Below are 20,111 nucleotides of genomic sequence, written 5' to 3' on the forward strand. Positions count from 1 at the left end.
ATAAGAAAGAGATTATTCCCCTAGAGCTTGTCCCACCTGTACTAAAAATGCATCTCCGCGCGTCTACCTGGCGCTTTTATTAGCCGCCTTGCATGCAAGCGAAGCGCTATTGGCGGCAATTAATAGCTCACTGAGCGATGATTGATGCAGTCAGTCAGTGCCCTCGATTATTCCTGATAGAAGGATCATGGCGCCCCGGAAGCATTCCATCCAGCAGCAGCATCTCCTTCACAACCACGCGAGGACAAAACTGATGTTAGCTACATTCGAGCGTTCACCGCACAGAGGCGATCTCGAACACTACCTATGATAATAAATCCAAAGGAAAGGTCGATAAAATGATTCAATCTGACTTTATCGGTATTCTGGATTGAGTAAAAAAGGGATATATGAAGTTCAAGGCCTTGCCAAAACCGTCATGGCCCTATTATGTATAGGCCGTACTAAGCCAATAGCGAATAACAAACTCTTTCCTGCTCCCTCGACCTTAATTTAATTCACTCCCATCCTGCCAAGCCTCAGCTGCCAGCGCATTGTATCTAAGCACACTGTGGCAAATTGATACAAGTAGCTAAAGATCTCGCATCCGAGGCCGAACGGTTAGGCAACACTAGGGCGCCTGGGTAAAAATTCCGTTTACCAAACAAGATGTCGAGAGGCGAACTCTGTAATTCCCCTCCTGCAAAAGTGATAGCGGCTGTAGCATCCGTGTGGAAGAGGGTAAGCTTTCGGCAACACCTTTTTCAGATTGGAAAGGATGAATACTTGTGTTGGGTCCTGCAGACCAGGATAGCCTCAGATCAAAACCGAAATGTGCCAGGGGTTGATCATAGAAGCCAGGGCAATAAGTATTCTGGAATTTGAGCGCTTATGTAGCTAATAACTCTGCCACCTGAATACTTGATTCATTAAGGTCGTCACCCTATACCCATCATATGAGGAGCTTTGGACCAAATGGTGCCTAGCCTTTCGAAAGGAAGCCTGTCTGTCTGTACACACCTTATGACTCGAGTGTACCAAAAGAGATCGGATCCCGATTCAATACTTCCTAGATTTACGGGTTGTTCTTCGCTGAGAGCTTCTTCACTCAATTACCAAGATTCAATCGACTTTCTTTTCCGCTCGCTGCCCGATGCGTTCTTTATTAAAGCCCAGCTATACGTGGAAGGATAGGTGGAAGGCACATGCTTCTCTTTACGACGTAAAGGAAAGACCTCTTTTATAATTCTATACTAGTTCCTATGGCGTAAAGGAAAAGAGTTTCATTTCGGCTATTACATCTATGGGTCAACGAGTTTCTGGAGTCTCTTAAAGAGGGGATCGAAGCAAGGTCCAATCCCATTATTCTAAATTATTCTAATACGAGTATCTCACAGATGAAGAAGTGAGCAAGCCTTTCTCCAATGGATTCTAACAGCGCAGACTAGGCATCTTTATCAGATTTCCATTTCTATATTAGTTTAGTTTAGTAAAGCCCCTTTTTTAAATCCTTTCACGCTTTCCCTTTGCCGAAGGCCGGCCTCTTTAGTTCCTACGTTTTCGGAAAAGAAGGTGAGACGCTAGCTAGCAACGGGAAAAAACGAGTAGTTAAAGATGTGAATGTAAGACTACTCGAAAGTACTTCCATTTTTATTATATTATATAGTTTCTAATAGAGAGTACAGTTGTATCTATGTGCGAAACGACGAAAGAAAGATGGAAGGCCCAAAGAGCTCTACAGTAGTGCCCCGGAATGGGGTCGTAGAGCCGGTAACCCACTCTGTTTAGTATTTTGATTTCGTTCAAGGTGTTGCTCTGTCAAATAGAGATTGTGTGGGTGTTCAGTCTACCACTCATGTTCACGTTCTACAAATCTAAGGGAGTGCTCCTAGACTGGACGACTTCCCGTAAATAACCTAGTTCATGTTCCTTTGAAAGAAATAAAATGAAAGCTTTTGAAGCGAAGATGTCAACGCGGTGCTAGGTTTGCGCCGGCCACGATTATTTATAAGTATATTGGAAAGAAGAGTGACTAGGCTACGGTCTAACTTTTTCTTCCTAGCGGAGTTCAATACGAAAATAAAGGCGCTCCGCGTTGGGAATGGCGTACGTAGTACGGGTGGTATTTCCGGTATAACTGATCAGGGTTGTTCTGAAAGCAAGTCAATTGGTGCTTTGGAAAGTGAGTGCCAGAGGCTAGTCACTGCTTGGTTTACAGAAGGGAAGGAAGAAAGAGATACCGAAGCAGATTCAGTATAGAAAAGAAGAAATTGATACCATTCATTCCAGCTTATTTGATACCCACTTAAAGTTTCTATCAAACCATGTCTTTTTCTTCGAACGTCAATCTCGTAGGAATTTAGATTGGAAGTGTGGTATTGAAGGGCGAAGCCTTTACTCTTTTACTTGTTTCTTTGAATATAATATAACATAGTATTGACTACGCACTTCGAAAGATAATGGTGTATTCCGAGGATCAGTCCGTTTTTTATTGAATTCGCAAATTGATAGATCTGGATGATTAAAAGAATGATTCTTCCCTGGGTATTTCCCCGCTACCATTATGGAAATTGGAGCTTTTCAATTCCATTTTGGAGATGCTCGTAACGATTTTTTTCTTTTGGGTGGGCAAGAAAAGGATTTGACTCTTGAAGATATCAACTCATACGCCTGCTCCATACATTAAAAAACATTTTGGGTACTTTCTATTAGAATGGATAAATAGAAATGGGTACATTCCTCTTTCTCTTTCCTGGCCAAACTACCAAAAAAAAAGAAGAGAGAGAGCTGTAAGAGCGGTAAAAGCAAGCTCGGTGGCCCGGTTCACTACAGGTTGATGTATCCTTTTGAAAGAAAAGTCAATCTCTCTAAAAAATAAGCACTTCAACAAGTCAGGGCCCTTTTTTATACAACTCCTATGCGTAATTGATAGCTTTTTGGTATTCTCCATATATACTACTAGGTACGAAATAACAGGAAAGATAGAAATAGTGACTTTGGCTTCAAATAGAGAGCAGCTTAAAGGGAAGGAGGACAGCTCTGAAAAAATAACTGAACACTGGCTAGGAACTGGGCTGCACTAAGCCCGGCACTTTTTGGGCTTCTTCATGAATCTCGTTTTCAGGTAAGGTCAGACTTATTGAATATATATCTGAAAGAAAGCAAAGGAATGAATCGTTTTTCCAATTACCTTCTCTCGAAAACCATAGATCTTCTGGTTACCATTGACTATCCGGCACTTTCGTCTGTAGAGCGAAGCAAGAAATTGCATGGAAGGGCTTGCCCTGCTAATATCAGCCTTGTTTGGAACAATAGATGCAATCCATTTCAGTGTATGTCACTGAGTTCACCATTGCAGTTGAGACGTCAGGCAATTGAGCGTTCCCTAGAGTTTGGTTCAAAGGCTAAGGACTCCCCGCCGCCTTCATAAGGGCACTAAGGCGGAGCACGGAAAAGAAAATGGGGCACCCATGTTTTACCAGTCCCGGATCTCAGGGCCGTTTTGCACATGAACGAAATCGAATTTCATTGCGGGAAATTTGGATTTCATGAGGGAGGAAAAGGCAAGGCGGAGGGTGGAGAGTCGTACAATGCATTGGTGGGATGAAGGTGCTAGCTTGGCTGAGATAGGAAGTTTCGATGTGTATGTAGATTTGGTTCTAGTGCCCCCACCCTTTTCGAGATCTGTCAGGATTTAAAAGATGTTATAGTGTAAACTATAGAGAAATGGAATGAATGAAATGTATCTAAGAAGAAAGGAAGCCATGCTCCATCCTGTTTATAAAAAGAACATCACCTCCCTTCCCTTTTTGGTTAGATACCGCTCCGTTAGGTACTAATGCTTCTACCTATCACCCTCCGGGTGAGTTTGAGAGCTGTGTTTTTTCCAACGTTAATAGCATTCCGCGAGAAAAGAGAAAAGTCATCTACTGATGTTGTCAGCGGAGTCCCTCGTCCATCCATGTATGAATAGCGGTATCCCCCATTTTGGACAGTGATGAGGTAGTCGACGCAATTTGCATGTGTATTTGCGTTCGGCTTTGCTACTTTCCTTCTAGACTATAAAAGAATGTCCGCGGAAGGGAATAGTCTACGTGGCCCGGGCCCGGGGTAGTCTTTCAATTCCTTTATCGGGTGGGAGAGTTTAGAACCTGTTAAGCCAATAGCTGCAGCTTTAGTCACACTAGCTACATCAGTGGATCATGGATTTAGCATACCACCTCAGAATAGTCTACGTGGCCCCTACTTTTATTTTACTACTTTTTTTTCCAGTAATGCAGACAGCCCTTTTTAAAGCGCTAGGCCGGGCAGTTGGTACGAAAACAGAACCATTAGTGGAGTAAGATCCCGATCAAAGCAGAGCGGTCTAATCGAAATAATCATATCTAAGAGCAGGCAGGCACACGACTGGATATCAAAGGTGGGGCTCCCCTCCTCTACTCTACTCTACTCTACTAAATGAAATGAAATAGTATTTGTATTTGGGTCGTCTTTGTGTTCGATTCGAATAGAAGCGCCATTGTCATCCGCTGCAGTTCTTCATAGTCCGTCCTAGTAAGCTGGTAGGTTGGTGGATGTGAACATAAACTCCTCATATTTCCTACTGTTGCTTCCTGTATAAAGGAAGAGTTGTCAGACAATGATACTCTTTCCAAATCTGCAATCTTCGTCGTTGTAATGCCTCAGTCATCAATAGTAGATAGTTGCTCAACTATGCAATAAGGATTTTCCTCTCCTCACAGATTGGAGGACTTTCACTTGACTCACTAGTGGGTTTTGCCTCGGGAAACAAGAATATGGATTTGAGCAAGTCTGTTTTCCCATGGGCCTACTACCTGCTATTTTCAAAGCGTAGAGGACCCGCCTTTCTGATCAAAGTATGCTTCCCTTATGGGCGAAACCACTGAATCGGACGGATCCTTTTTTCTTGGATTGACCAGGCCAGCTTCTCCACCCAATTCTTTTCTTACGAGACGAGATAGGCACAGTGTCAGGGTCATGTGATGTGAATGGTTTGTTTGATCTGTTTCTTGTCCCTATGGGTTCGATTGGCAATCAGGATATCGGTCGCTTGGCACTAGTCGAATAGGCGATTCAGTCGTGATAGTGCCATCCCTTGCCCCTTGGAGTGAGTTGAAAGCACTCTTCCAGCTCTTGATTCGCGGAATTCATTACGAAGCAAGATTTCATTTCATTTCCATTTACGTCATTAGCAAAACAAGCAAGATTCACCTCAGGATACGACGAATTCTGGAACACTTCCTTGATTGATATATGCATTTTCTAGAGCAGGCACCATTGACTGCTTCTTCAACGTCTATACTATACGAGACGAGACGAGTTATTGTACGAGTCAAGCTTGCTCCAGACCAAGCTCACTTTACACGGGCTTAGAACTCAACCTGACCCAACAAGAAAACGGATAGACGCAGCGCAACGGCTTGATAGCCTGACTCAGCAAGAGGCGAGGATGCACGTGACTAACTAAAACAGCTTTCGCGCTATCAACTTCTTTGATCGAACCTGGCCTGGCGATTGAAGCATTCGAGATATAGAAGAAACTGCCCAAGTCAACCGGATATTCCAAAGCAAGGGTTATGAATCAAAAGAGAAGTGCCAGCTGGATCTCTGGTTCAAAGTTCAGGGCATGGAATTGATTCGTATGCTCGTTCTCTCGCTGAGCAGAACCATCTCTGTCTGAGAAGACCCAGTCTCCCAGTGTTTCTAGAAAAGGAAATCCCATTCGTCAACCTAAATGGAAGGGCAGGTAAGGGAAGGCCAGCAGGAAATTCAGTAAGTAAGGTATCTCAGTGCCAGTGCTCTCCGGTTTCAAGTTGATGCGGGCAGTCGTGGGGACAGGCAAAGCTGGGATGCCTTACTAGCAGGAATGAAAAGGTATGTATGAACCAACAAAGGTCAAGTAGACGAACACATATCCACTCCACTAGAGAAAGCGTCGAACCAGGGAAGAATGAATGGTTAGAACCAGTCAAGGGTGCCGTACTCATGCCTACGGGGAAAGAGACTGATCCGTATCTGATACGCCTTCACTTCTTTCGAGCTTCTTATTCGATTTCTTAAATGACTTCTTCGGGCCTTACCCTAGACTACCTTCACTTAACTTAATGCAGAAGCCAGAGTTCGAGGAAAGCGGTAGTTGGTTATTTCGGGATGAATTTCTATTTCTAAAATGTGGATGAACATAAATGGACGGAAACGAGAAAAATGCATAATTCATATAAGTTCATTCGAAAGAATGAGGATTCATGATGTCTCTTCCCAACCATTCTTCCTGAGGAAGGCACCTCCGATCGAGTCCTTAGCGCCATGGATATTCTTCGCAGTGCCTTTGGATGCTTCTCAGAAACCGCCTCTTTCCACTGGCTATATGAAATTCCAAATGAGACTTCCCTGCGTCGCCAAAGGAATGGGAAACTTCTTGGTTCGAAACCTTTGATCCTATGCCGCCTGTCTGAAAATAAATATAAGCAAGGCACCTATGACTACGAATCCGAAGGCCAAGCATGCGGATTTGACATGGTTTCCCACTTTTCTCAGAGTCACTGGGCAATAGAAAAGTATACAAGCACATTTCCAATCTACATAAAGATACCAACCAGGTATCTACTTCAAAGACAGGGCGTCGGCGATCCTCTACTATTAAGAGACAGATAACAATGGTGCCGACAGAGATGGACAGAACTGCAGAGAATACCTCTCCGGAGAAGTCCTTACATGTCTCAAACTAAATAAATCCAACCTGCAAGAAGACACACAAAAAAGAAAAATATGAACTATCCTCCACTGACAGCAAAAAAATTGGCCGAAGTGAAAAGACTCTTGAAAAAGAGTCAGATTCCTGAATTGGAATATAGAGAATACGAGTATGAGGTTAGATATGAGAAAGAAATGCGTGAATTAGAATTGCAGAAAGATAAAATTAAGAGCGATTTCTTTAACTGTAATTATAACCCGATCAGGGAGTCAGTTAGGGTATCAACGGATAGAGACCCTGATTTAGAGGATGAAAAAAGAGAGCAGCTAGGAGAGTCTATGCAGGCTGAATGGGAGAGACTAAGGCGGGGTGTAGAAGTCGGTACTTCAGAAGATATCAATGTTGACACAGTCAAACGTTGGGGTTTGCAAAATAATAAGTACAACGCTGAACACTGGATCCCTCCAGGGGGTCAGCGCACAGCTGAGGATATGGGAAAACTCTACCAATTCTGGGATGAATTCATTGAAACATATGAAAATGAGGTTATGATGAATTCGGGGTACAGGGAACCCTTAAATAAAGATAAAGTGTTTAATACACTACTAGATCATTCTAATAATAAGACCAATCAGACGGCTGAGGAATTAAAAGGCATTCAAACTAAAATAGAACGTATGACTATGTATTTTTATGAGGCCAATGTCTATGAATCATTAGGTCAGTTGAAGAATAAGTTCATCAATATAGATGAGCAAACAGCAAAGGATTACCTTCTTGATAAGTTAGAGAAACCAGACGATCTAGATATCGTTAGAGCTATGGGCACCTATACACTGGAATGTATAGTTGTATTTGTCTTAAGCAAGCAGTTTAATGTGTTTGCTTTGGAGAAGGCTAGTGTTCAAGTTGCTACATTGGTGAGTGAACTAGATTCCGCAGCTAAGATTGAGTATAATCGTATAATCGCTGAGGGTAGAAAGCGCAAAAAAGCTAAGCGGGGTGATAAGCAGATAAATGAAGATGAAAACATCTTATTGCAAGATAAAGGTGTGGATACCTTTAATGGTGATGTACATTCCGAGCTGGATAGAAAGAAAAAGAGCATATCAAAACAAACGAATCGAAAAAGAGTTCGAATCAGTAAACATAAGGAGCCCGGTATAGGGGAAGCCCTGTTTGGCTGGCTGGCTAGCAGGAAATTGATAGAAGTCAAAAAACCTGTTTTTCTCTTTGATAAGAAGAATAAGAAGCCAAAAAATGTAATATACCCGGGCTATGTAGATTGTCTATTTGACATTAAAGATCTACCCTTCTGTTCAACCTTACCTATGGTATACCCTCCAGCCGATTGGGAATTACGGCCCACCGCAACCGCGGAAGTCTCGGATCCATATATAACGAATCTGACCCCTCTATCGAGTTATAGAGGTGGTTACCTCACAACCCTACAAAGGGAGAGTGGAGATAGTCCGACTCTCTTAAGTGAAAAAGATTATGGTGTATTTGACATACATATCGATCGCGAGAGATCTCAACCAGTGTTGAGTGCTGTGAAGAAGCTTCAGCGGCAGCCCTATCGAATTAATAAATTAGTCTATGATTTTATACAAAAACATTGGAGTGTATTAGTGTCCGTGGGGCTTCTCAGGCCGAAGAATCTAGCTTTATTTAAACGAAAGGAGGCGCTCAGGCTACTATCTAGCCTTTTGTTTAAACACGAGGAGCTTTCAACGATTTATCGATATAGTGAGTTGAAATCTGTATTGTTAAAAAATATACACGCGTCAACCTTCGAACTATATACTATGAAAATAGCTGAGGCTTATCTAGATTATAAAATCTATTTTCCAATCTTTCTGGACTTCAGGGGGCGAAATTACCGCCATGGACCCTTCCATTTCCACGAACGTGATTTAGTGAGATCACTCATCATATTTGATGAAAGTGATGACTCAGCAGCACATACTATAAATAGTGATGATGAGGATAGAATCCTCCATAATTTCCTTATATCAGCGGCATACCATAAATCTAAATTTGGTGTATACCAAGACGCTATGGAGTTTATCTCTAAAATAATACCAGATATGGTAAGTAAACCTACATTCTTTGAAAAAGATATCTTTATGGATACACTGTGCTGCAGGCACCCATTTCAGTATATATCATCATGTATAAGTTTGAAGACGTACGCGGATACAGGAGACTTGTCTGTGCTGCGATACACACCAGTATCCCAAGATGCCTCAGCAAGTGCTTATCAGATGATGAGTTACTTTTTGTTGGATATTGATTATGGGATACATACAAATCTTTTAAAAACCCCAAATACGGATGGCAGATATATCAGGGATATATATGAATTCATGCGGGATTGTTTAATAAACTATCTCATCGCTGAAGAAAAGATAGAACTAGTAATTAAACTACTTACACGTAATGAAAAAGATCAAGAAAGTGTATTAGCTAAGATTGTTAGTATATTTGATCGCAATGTGGTAAAGAAAATGTTTATGCCCATGATGTATGGGAAAACCGATTATACCTTAAAAAAGGATGTTGAAGATCTATTAAAGGGTAAGTCGGATTCCGAGGGAATAAACCTAATTTCAAAACATATTTCTACATATTGGAAAGAGAATTTTGGAAAAATGAAAGATCTTATGGATCTTATCAATTATGTTAGCTGGTTTGGAGCAGGACAGGATAAACCGGTGGTATATAGTACGCCGTACTGGGTAACGCTGCAAACATATAAGCGGCGTAAACGCGTAAAAATGAAAATACAGTATGAAACAACCAAAAATAACGAAAAGGAGGTTAAAACAACATCGGCTAAAATGCTTGTACCGTTAAACGATAACGATATTAGAAAGAGCTCAACCTCAACCTTTGCCAACTTCATCCATCAAAAGGATGCATTTACTGCTATCCAGCTTGTTGAGTTTATCAATAAACTCGAGAATGCTTCCTCAATTCCTATATACGCAGTACATGATAATTTTATAACTATGCCTGAATATGCTTGGATTTTGCCGACCCTTTATAGGGAATCAATCTTTCGTATGGGGCACCCACTCATCATAATAAACAAATTTTTATTTGATCATATACTTCTACCTGCAATACAAAACGAACATCCTAAAGATAAACACTTCTTCTCCGTGGAAGAGCGCTCTATGTTATATCGTATGATGATTGATTTACAGAATCCATTGATTCCCGATTTTGGAAGTGTTGATATTACTAAGGATAGAATCAAATCTATAGTGATTCCGAAAGATCTTCTTCTTAAGTGCTTTTCATGTTTATGGATGAGTAAAACTAAAAAAATATCTTTAGTTAGATGGGAATCTTGTCGTGATAAAATCATCAAGGTATACATGAGGTATACTGATGATATCTCTTCAGATGAAGGGGTTAGTAGATGGTTGGAATACAAGAAGAATCTTGACTTAGCTAGTGATCCTGTATGGAGTTGTGATAATACTAATGGTACTCAGGCGGATTCGCTTGATAAAGGCGAGGATGACTACTGCATCCATTATTAAATGTTGTTTTACTCAACTGATTCCCTGCAGCTTTCTCAGCATAAAACATATTTTATATCCCGGTTTAGTAGGTATATACAAATACCGAGGCCACCACTACCAACTACTTGGTAGCCGTGTGGGAAAGAAGTGTGGGAAAGTGGGCTTCTTTCGCTGTGAATACAGATGTTTCTCCCCCCTTGAGACAGGGAAAACATTCAAGAGCTTATTTCATTATTTCCATTTCTATTTAGTGATGTATAAAGCGTATAGCGTAGATTTAGCGTTTGATTATTTCAAGTTGAAATGATATTTGTCATGATCAATACATATCACTAAAGATTGAGTTTTTATTAACCTTTCGTTATAACCCTATATTTCCGGGTGTAAGTTCAGGAAGAGAAGAGCTAATCTACTAGCTGGAGATGAGTAGCGAGTTGAAAAAAGATCGATCAGTCCTCTAAGAGCCGAGTAGCATCATGGTAGATATCTTCTGCGAGGTAGGCTTTCCTATCTGCCGAGTAGACCTATCTAGCTTTACCTTCGCGGGTATTCTTACAATAGGGATACCATGATCAAATGTCTTCTGAATTCCACACCTCAAGGCAGCCATCCTCATGAAGGATAAGAGCTTTGTCATTGTTGTCGGCCAGTAATAACCCATCGGACGACCACTTAATATCTACACTATATAGATCTAGTACTTCTAATATGTTATCTATGTCACAATCGTCGATTGTGAATTCGTCAGTTTGTTTACAAAGAATAAATAGTTCATGACCGTATCGACTATAGGTGATCCCCGGATACCGAGACTCGAGCAAGGAATCTACAGTATTCTGATAGAAATTATGCAATATAACGTGTGTTATTTCACCTATAGGTGTTAACCCCGTGGAGGGGAAAAAGCAGTGATTATGAAAGTCATAGATAGGGAGATCTATAATCCGTTCAACCAGATTGAAATATACTCCATATTGGTTTGTAAATTTCTGGGATGTTAATATACGCGAAGTAGGTATATAATTCATACAATCACTCAAATCAATACTAACGACTTTAACGACATTTTCTTGTCGATTCAAGAATGCGTAATGCATGGCTTTCAGATCTTTGAATTTAGAAATGTTAGGCTGAGCTTTAATAACTGTTGTTAAAATAACATTAGATAACCCCTTCAATACAAGTAGGTCCATAGGAACTCTACACTTATACACTCCTATAAGACTATGAGTATCCAGATTCCTTTCATCCAACCATAAATAGCCCTTCGATGCTTCCATACGAATCACATCATAGATTAAAGGCGGAATCTCCTTAATATTTATTTGATAATAAACAACGGGACCAAAACGGTATTTACCTGTTAAGTTCAATTGATTTATGAAATCATTAATCATGAAAGGCAGCACACCTCGAACCCTCCAAGAATCGTTATAGATAGATCGTACTTCCTGTATTGGAAGGGTTATTGGATTGAACAATGAGGAAAACCCGGAATATGCTTTCGGCTGGGTAGGATTGGAAAGTGCAGTAACGGGTTGGAAAGTCAAGGCAAGTCAAGGTAGTTGTTCCATCCTTGAGGGGTCTGTCTTCCGGCACTTTTGGGCTTATGGCGCAGGGCCAACCAGGGCAACTAGAACAAGTCTTTATTCCTCGCTTAGGTTGCAACACAAGTACAGGTACAAGTGAAAGAGAGGTCTAGTACGGGTTGCCCATTGCAGTATTGGAACCATCCTCGAAGGGAAGTGGAGTAATTATTCGTATCTTTTAAAGATTAGTATAGCTTTCTCACGTATTCCCCCGAGTGCCTGCATTTCGACAAAGTAATAAGTAAAAAGTAGTTGGCAGGTGAGGTTCCATCGTATCTTGTTTATGCTCGATGCCTTGAAGTGCTCTCCGAATTCCGGCACTTTTCTAGCGGACAAGACTGGTTGAGGTAGCTTGTAGAAGTCTAGTAAATCAGGAAGTTTCCTGTAGCGGTATAGGTTCATAGGCAGGCCTTGAATGGAAAAAGTCTCATTAATCAGCTCTTTGGTTTCCAGTAGTGGATATCGTTCGTTTAGGCCATGAATTTACTCGGGTAAGCGCGAGGTTGCTCGGTTTCCTCAAACAACTCTAACCACAGCCCAACAAAAAAAACCACTGTTTTTCCTTTGAAAGCAACTTACCGAATAACTCCTTTTCTCAATATCCGCTTAAGGGTCTACCCCCCATGCAGAGAAGTAAAGTGAAGTAAATGCGGTTGTAATGTGGCACTTTTGGTTGGAGGAGAGCGAAAGACAAGATCTCTATTCGTTGAGGTATCGGTATCGGTAGTAGTAGGCTTATGGGAAGACTGTTTAATCCTATAACGTAGCCATCCCTACCCTGCTGTAGATACGGTAACGGGTCCTCGTCATCGATATCCATCCCAAGAACGGAAAACGGATCCTTTCTATCGGAAGGGACGAGCAAATACGCAATATACTCGGCATCCGATGGAGGCTCTACAAGAGTTGAACTTACACACCTTTATGATACTAGCCTTTAGGCCACAGCAAGCTTCCACTCCTCAACCTCCCTAAACTCTACTTACTACTTACTCTAATAGGAGTTGACTTGCTTTTGGAGTTCTTACTGGATATGAATAGAAGTTAGGGCATGGCATTGACAGTGGTACTAGGGAATTGGTATAGATAGCTACAGTAGCAGTTGTAAAGACTAGGGCTTGCTTTTGTAGGTAGTAGTCTTGGGACACGCCGGCAATGGGTATTTTGAGCTGCAGCAATTGGATGTCAAGACGACCATAGAGATTTGAGCTGTAAACACAAGAAGTAACCGACACATTTTGAGTTGGGTTGAGTAAGCTCTAGCTCGCAGTTCCTCAATAATAGACTTGCACCTGGGAGAAAGGGATAAAATGGATCAGGTTGAATGCATGGAATTGGCACTCAACAGGAAAGCGAAACTAACCTTTCACTCCCCACTCTTTCCTATCCTCGTAGAAAGTCCTTTACACGCCGGGCAACCGGACCAAAAGGGCCGCTTTCCCGTTGCTGTTTGCGCTAAACTTGGTTTTGATCCTTGGTTTTTGTTAGCTCCCGAGCCTTTACTTGTCAAAGCCTTCGCTCTTTGTTCAAAAGCGCGGATGGATCTATGAGGCTATGTGTGGACTATCGCTCTCTCAATGAAGTGACAATCAAGAATAAGTAGCCATTGCCCAGGATCGATGATTTGTTTGACCAATATCAGGGTGCGTATCAGCTATTCCATGGACTTCAGGTCTGGGTATTCTCAAATGAAGATTCGGCCGTGTGATATTCATCAGATATCTTTCGTGACGAGATGCGGGCTCTACTTAAGTTAAGTGAAGTTCGGGTCATTCCAATACCAGTTTTAGGGCTGGCCTTCCCCGCAACAAGGATGTGAACTCAGACAAGCAAGAAATCTCAGAGGATGCGCTAACGCTATACGGCTTTCATGCTAGAAATCTATCTATATAATGATAATGCGAGCCGAGCATTTCACCCTATCTACTCACGGCAGTGCAACCTATCAACCGGGAAAGGTCACCGTAGACTAAGCTGGCGCACCTTACAAGAATGACAAGACAAACTCTTTACCAGCATTCCTGATACCGGCACTGCCCACTAATCTCGATCTTGAGAATCACTACCCTCTCTCTCTAGCTAGCTATCCCTCTCTCTCTAAGTCTCGGCTTTTATAGCCATAGCCCGATTACAGCAGCTGCAATTCTGTAAACGAAATGTAAAGCAAGAGAGGAAGCGTAAACTGAAAACGTAAACTGGTGGTAAAGTAAATGGAATCATGGCCGTTGGATGCTCTTCATCGACGGTCCTCGATTCTTCTCATGACAGGCCAGGCCTCCCCTCTTGAAGCAATCCTTGTCCTCATCCTCAACTCAAGGATATCGTTCTGGGAACCAAGCCTTCAGCGTTGCATAGCATAGTCGAACTGTGGAAAAGAGCTTTGAATGAAACTGCAATCTTCCCAAGTTGAGTCTTCTGCCGCCAGATTAATTTGATCCTCCATTGAGATTTCACCACCATACCGTCAGAAACAGAACGAGTGCTCAACACTGCAAATGGTTCCGTTTTGATCATCTGAGGTGACCATAGGAAGTGGGAACAGCTTTAGGCCCAAGATGCTTCTGAAATTGGCTCACATGGAAGACTGGGTGAATCTGTGCAGTGTGAGGCGCAAGGCTGCTGGACCAATTTTCTGAAGAATAAGAAAGATAGAACTTTCTAGCTAGCTTCGTTCCTGACCCCAGAATTTTCCTGTATGGCTGTAGCTTAAGGTAGACCATATCACCGCAAAGATCTCTCACTTCTGTGTTGATCTGCAAATTTCCCGGGCTTGAGCTCAATTTTCCTTCCGCGCCGCAATCATTTGCTGTTTCTCAGCCAAGAATTCAGCAGCAGGAGATTCTGGCCCTGGGACCATCACTTCACTGATTAAGGGTTCCGCCATACATTGAAAGGGGGTACATTTCTGTGAGGTATGATAGTCTTATACCACCGCTCTGCCAGAGGCAACCATGCATTCCATTTCCTCGGTTCATAGGAAAGAAAGCCCTTCTCGTTAGTCTTCTCGTTAGTACAGCAGAAGAGAAGAGAGCCGTATCACAACAACATTCGCTTCATCCAAGCCAACCTTATTAGAAAGCCGTCTAGCGCATCTGGCACTTGTAAGTATCTGCATCCGAGTCACTCTCCTCATTGGCGGATCTGAATCTGATCAAAGTATGATTCTCTAGGGTCAACGTATAGGGTCAAAAGTCCTACCTGCTCTCAATCCGGATGTTCTTCCTCTGCTTCTCCCTTTCTTTCCCTTCGCTGTTGTCCGAGAAATCAATCCTCTCTTCCCCGAAGAGAGTCTTCCTCTACAGGAAAGCAGTGCTTTTCTTTTCTATCCGTGACTTATCTTTGACCTACCTTGCTTCTGCTTCTACTTGACCGGTGCTTGCTTATTAGATCCTATCCACGCTAAAGAAACAGGAATCAGGAAGTTGTTTCTTTCATTTATACCTATGATATCCACGCTAAAGATGAGTGCCTTCTTTTCTTTGACAGTTCATATCAGCTATCCCATCTCTTTCTTGCTCGGTGAAAGGAATATCACTATCCCATATATATATCTATTTCAAGAAATATCACTATCCCATCTCTTCTATTAGTTCTAGTTACTGACCCTCGAATACTGTGCTTTCTTACCTAGCTATTATGCATAAACCAGTGCTGCTAAAACACCTAGTCCTTACTTCTATTGAGACTCTACCCTTGCATGAAAAACACTGTCTTGAAAAAACGACTTGCTTTTTGAAACTATACATCAGACTTTAAGGCATTCAGAAAAATCCAGTATCGACAGGCCTAGTTCTTTTCCTTTGCTTATGCAGGGCAAGAATTTGTAGAGTTCAATCAGTACAATAAGAAATAAAAAGTATTTTGTGGGTCAGGCGACACCCAGATTTGAACTGGGGATAAAGGATTTGCAGTCCCCTGCCTTACCGCTTGGCCATGCCGCCAAAAGAAAGAAGAGAAAGAACTGGGAGTTGGCGCCTACATAACAGGTAGCTTGCTTACCAAGCCGTCCTGGCAAGCTCCTACAGTTCTCTTATTATTCTTGACTTGACTTATTAATAATAAAACTACTCACTAACAAAATGAAAGACGATCTAGAATCTACCCAAGAAGATAGAGAGTCCCACATACGAGAAAAGGTCACAAATGGAGTTGAACCAAGTAACATTGCAAAGGCATAATGATAGTAGGGTCGGGATATCCCCGCCCTCCGAACCGGACGTGAGGGTCTCCCCTCATCCGGCTCTCCGCAGGGGAATCTCCACTCACTGCTTCCCCTAATATCCTCCCTCCCTTTACCACATCATGGGGGTTTACAGGAGATCCCAGAGACTCGCTCGGAAAGGCTGCTATACCAAACATTATTACTTAACTACAAAGAAAGAAAAGACTATAGTAGTCACTAGACTGACTATAGTAGTCCGTCCGGCTGCTCTTGCTTAAATCATTACTCTTCATTCTCCCGTGCTCTAGCAATTGCGCTCCCTAGACCACTACCATTTAGTTAGGTAGGGACAATCAATCAATCCAATCCAATCCAATCCATAGTTACGGGAATAACGGAATGCATGGGGATCCAAAAAAAGAGAAAAATGAATATTTTCTATGAAATCCTTTCTTTCCATAGATGTATCTGGTCTGAGACGGTACAGTACTCTATGAGAGGAATGCAATGGGATGGATGGTAGAGGGCTGCCTGCGCCCAAAAGCGATGATTCACTTGTCCCCTTGTCTATAGGGACCTTGTGGCATACAACCGCCACGACTCCTGCGTTATAGCCGCCCCTTTCTCTCTTTCTTTTGACTGCCTCGTGGACGGACGAAAGAAGGGAAGTTACAGAAGGGGGCAGTGAAGGCTCGCCAAGTAGACAGCAAGCCCCCACCCCGTCAGTCCTGTGTTGCCGTAGCGTGCCCTACTTCAATAAGGTATTACCTCGCCGATTTGAAAGGGGATTGGATTCATTCACTTGCATTCCTGCTAGCACTACAAAAAGCTCCGGTCTTAACGACCCTACGGAAGCTGTGCAGCCTTTCCTCGGGTTCGTAGAGTCGGGTTTCCCGTTTACCCACAACGGAGGAGCCGCCCCCACCAACCAAAGCAGGTAGGCGGCCACGGTTCATAACGCACTCTTCGCACAACAGATCCACTTTGAAGTTGACTTATTCGCTCGGCCAATCGTCGGAATGTGTACGAGATACCATAAGGGCCCAATATCTCAATAGCACCCTTGTCTAAAGCTTCGAATGAGACTGAATATCCGAAACGCAGGAACGATCTGACTAGAAAGTCATTCAAAACTTGATCGAAGAACCAGCGTTTATTGAAGAAGCTATAGAGTCGATTACAAAAAGTACTAGTTTGAAAGGCTCGTTGGAATTGATCCGCTACGAGATTTACATTATACGCTAGAGAAGCACCTGAAGTACTAAACAGAATAGGTATTAGTTTTGTAATGGTTGGAGCAGCAAACTCGGATTCGGCAAGAATCTCATTTTTTGGTAGTACGAAGGGGGAATTGGCCCAAAAATTGGATAGGGGTAAAGACGCAGCCGGGTGCCGGCGGCTTATTCAAGTGCCCCCCGAACCGCGCGAAATGGTCGCCTATTACACGGCTCACAAACTCTGCCTGGGGTGGGGCTACCTATTATTCGTAGGCGGTACGTACGGCGCACGCAGGGCCTCGGTTTGCTGCGTGGACTGTCTATGCATTTCCTACAGAGTGTAATGGAACCCAGCTCAGCTCCGCCGAGCCAAAAGGAAAGAACAGCCGGAGGCGAAGAGTAGAGTATAGCCAAGGGGCTGGCTTTCGTCGTCCGTAAAGGACCTAACGGAAGACCGTGCTCCGAAGTGCACTGAGAGTTTTGTTTTAAGAACACTTGGCCTTACCCCTTCGTTTTGAGCCATGTCTAGGTGGCAGAGTGTTGATCCTCACCCGCCCGTAAGCGGACTCTTTCGACAGAAGGTTGCAGATGGAAAATTCCCGCTCTGTAGGTCGTCAAGCATTTGATGCAACCTAGCCAAGTGTTCTTCACCAGTGGCCGTACGGGGGTTGTCCAGGGCCCGCGCCCCCCGTCCCATCCAATCGCCACTTGGATGCAGGCCCGCCATCTTCCGGATTATGTCAACCTTGACCTCAAATAGGTCTTCGGCTTGAATCCGGGCCATTCTTATGTCATGGGCTGAAGGATTCCAATTAGTCCCCAACAGCCGCCTCTGAATGGATTCTACGCTATCCCCTCCTATTATTTCATTTAGTTGATGGGGGTAGGGGACGTAGGGCGGAGCCCGATTAGCTGCTTCCTGCATAACAGGAAGAGCGGGAGGCGTAGCTTGTTCCCCCTGAAGCGGTTGATTGACCGACGAGGTGGTACTTCTACTACGCCCGGAACTGGCCGAATCCTCTACCAAATAGGAATCGGAAGTATAAGTAAATAAGGCCGAATTGGAGGATTCGGCTGCTCCGTGCATCATGTAATTTGCCATGGATAGCCCCCCTCCGGTAGCGAGGAAGAAGGCCCGTAGAGCGAATCCAACGGCCATGATGAGAGTCACGGAGGAGCAGCCATTCCGAAGTAAGAGCCTGACTAAGGCTTCCTTGCTCAGTGAGTAAGCAAGTCGTAAGACCAGTGCGTCCCCCCCAGTAAGACAAAAATAGAAGAGATGATAAAAAAGATAAAGAAGGAAAAGAGCATTTTTCTTTTCTTCATATCCATTCCACTAAATCTCATCTCATAGTTACTCTAAACTTTGAAGCTCAGCTCTGCTCCCAAAAGAGAAAGGAGACTGAGATAGGGGTTGTCCTTGGTTTTTCCAAGGAAAGGAAATTCTTTTGAGAACCTGATCATAGAGGAGCCATATGAAGCTAAGGTTTTTGGAATAGCGGTGGGCTGGTAACGTAATAAGGGAAAGGAAGCTAGCTGCTTCCATATCGCCCCCCCAAAATAACCAATAAGTTCCAGAGGCATCTTCCATTCATTTAGATTTTGGTCTTTCTGCGCCATATTTAGATCTTCCCTTTCTACGATCCGGAATTCCCAGCAAATCCTTTACTCCTCGAATACGATGGGATTTCACACCTGGCGAATCTTTCACTCTACCCCCTCTGACTAAGACTATAGAATGTTCCTGCGAATTATGACCTTCGCCTGGAATGTGAGCAAATATATCATGTCGATTGCTCAACCGTACTTTTGCTATCTTACGTAGAGCTGAATTAGGTTTTTTCGGTGTTCTCGTCGAAACACGCAGGCATACTCCTTGCTTCTGGGGACATTGATCCGAAGCTCGAGTACGGTCCGTGCGCCGTTTTTCTTCTCTACCATGACGAATCAATTGATTTTTTGTAGGCATCCCTCTTTCCTATGTCCTTCCCCCCTTAGCCCTTTCACTAGTGGTTACTCCCGATCCGAAGCACCCCTTTTCCATTCATAGAGAGATCCAATCGTCAAAATCAATAAAAAGGCCATCATGGACCAAGATCCAAACAGATCAATCTTGTTAGGAGGTACTGCCCAAGGAAAAGAAAAGGTGACTTCCGGGTCAGGGATAATAAATAAAATAGGAACCGGATAAAATCGTATATCGAAACGACTTCTGGCATCACCGGAGGGATCGGAACCACATTCGTAGGCCGACAATTTTTCTGGATAGGTCGAACTATTGGAAGCAAATGGAAAAGGAACACCGAGTGGAATCAAAGAAACTAGCGGACTGATCACTAAATAGATACAAATAGGTGCAAATTCCGACATCACCAAAGCCCACTTCGTTCTCTCGCTCTCCTCGCGGCGCTCCTTGCTCGCGGAGCGGCATACCGAAAAAAAAAGACGCTCAGATGTGGATTCGAACCACTGAAGGATTTCAAGGGCAATGCCCCTTGCTCTTCCCACTGAAACAAGCAAAAAAGGATTTTAAGTCCTTTGCTCTAACCAGCTGAGCTACCAGAACCACTTGCCTAAAGTCTCTTTTCTTCATCTATGAGCATCCTACCCGCAGTGGAGGAGCTTGCTCAAGAACCGAGAGCCGCCCAGGGACTGGACGGCCCTCGTTCGGGAAGGTCTTCTTCGCTATAGACGCCACCAAGAACAAGAAAGGGGCGCTCCGCTCCTAGTCACTAAGTAGTGCTATTCTGTCCGACGGCGGACTCCATCAATCTGAGGTTCTTTCTCTCACGTAATTTCGCCCGCCCGTTCAACCGGAGGAAATGGGATTCGAACCCATGATACAATCTTCTTGTATGTCGATTTAGCAAACCAATGCCTTAAGCCACTCAGCCATACCTCCATCCAAGTTGT

General features: G+C 43.2%; 1 non-coding gene across 1 annotated transcript; it reads right to left on the reverse strand.

Moving 5' to 3' along the window:
• Window positions 1-15,689: 15,689 nt before the first annotated feature.
• Window positions 15,690-15,760, reverse strand: TRNAC-GCA (transfer RNA cysteine (anticodon GCA)). Its single transcript has one exon. It is a non-coding gene; the product is annotated as a tRNA-Cys (tRNA).
• Window positions 15,761-20,111: the final 4,351 nt, after the last annotated feature.

Source organism: Zea mays, unplaced genomic scaffold, assembly GCF_902167145.1.
Source record: "Zea mays cultivar B73 unplaced genomic scaffold, Zm-B73-REFERENCE-NAM-5.0 scaffold_415, whole genome shotgun sequence".
Classification (NCBI taxonomy): Eukaryota; Viridiplantae; Streptophyta; class Magnoliopsida; order Poales; family Poaceae; genus Zea; species Zea mays.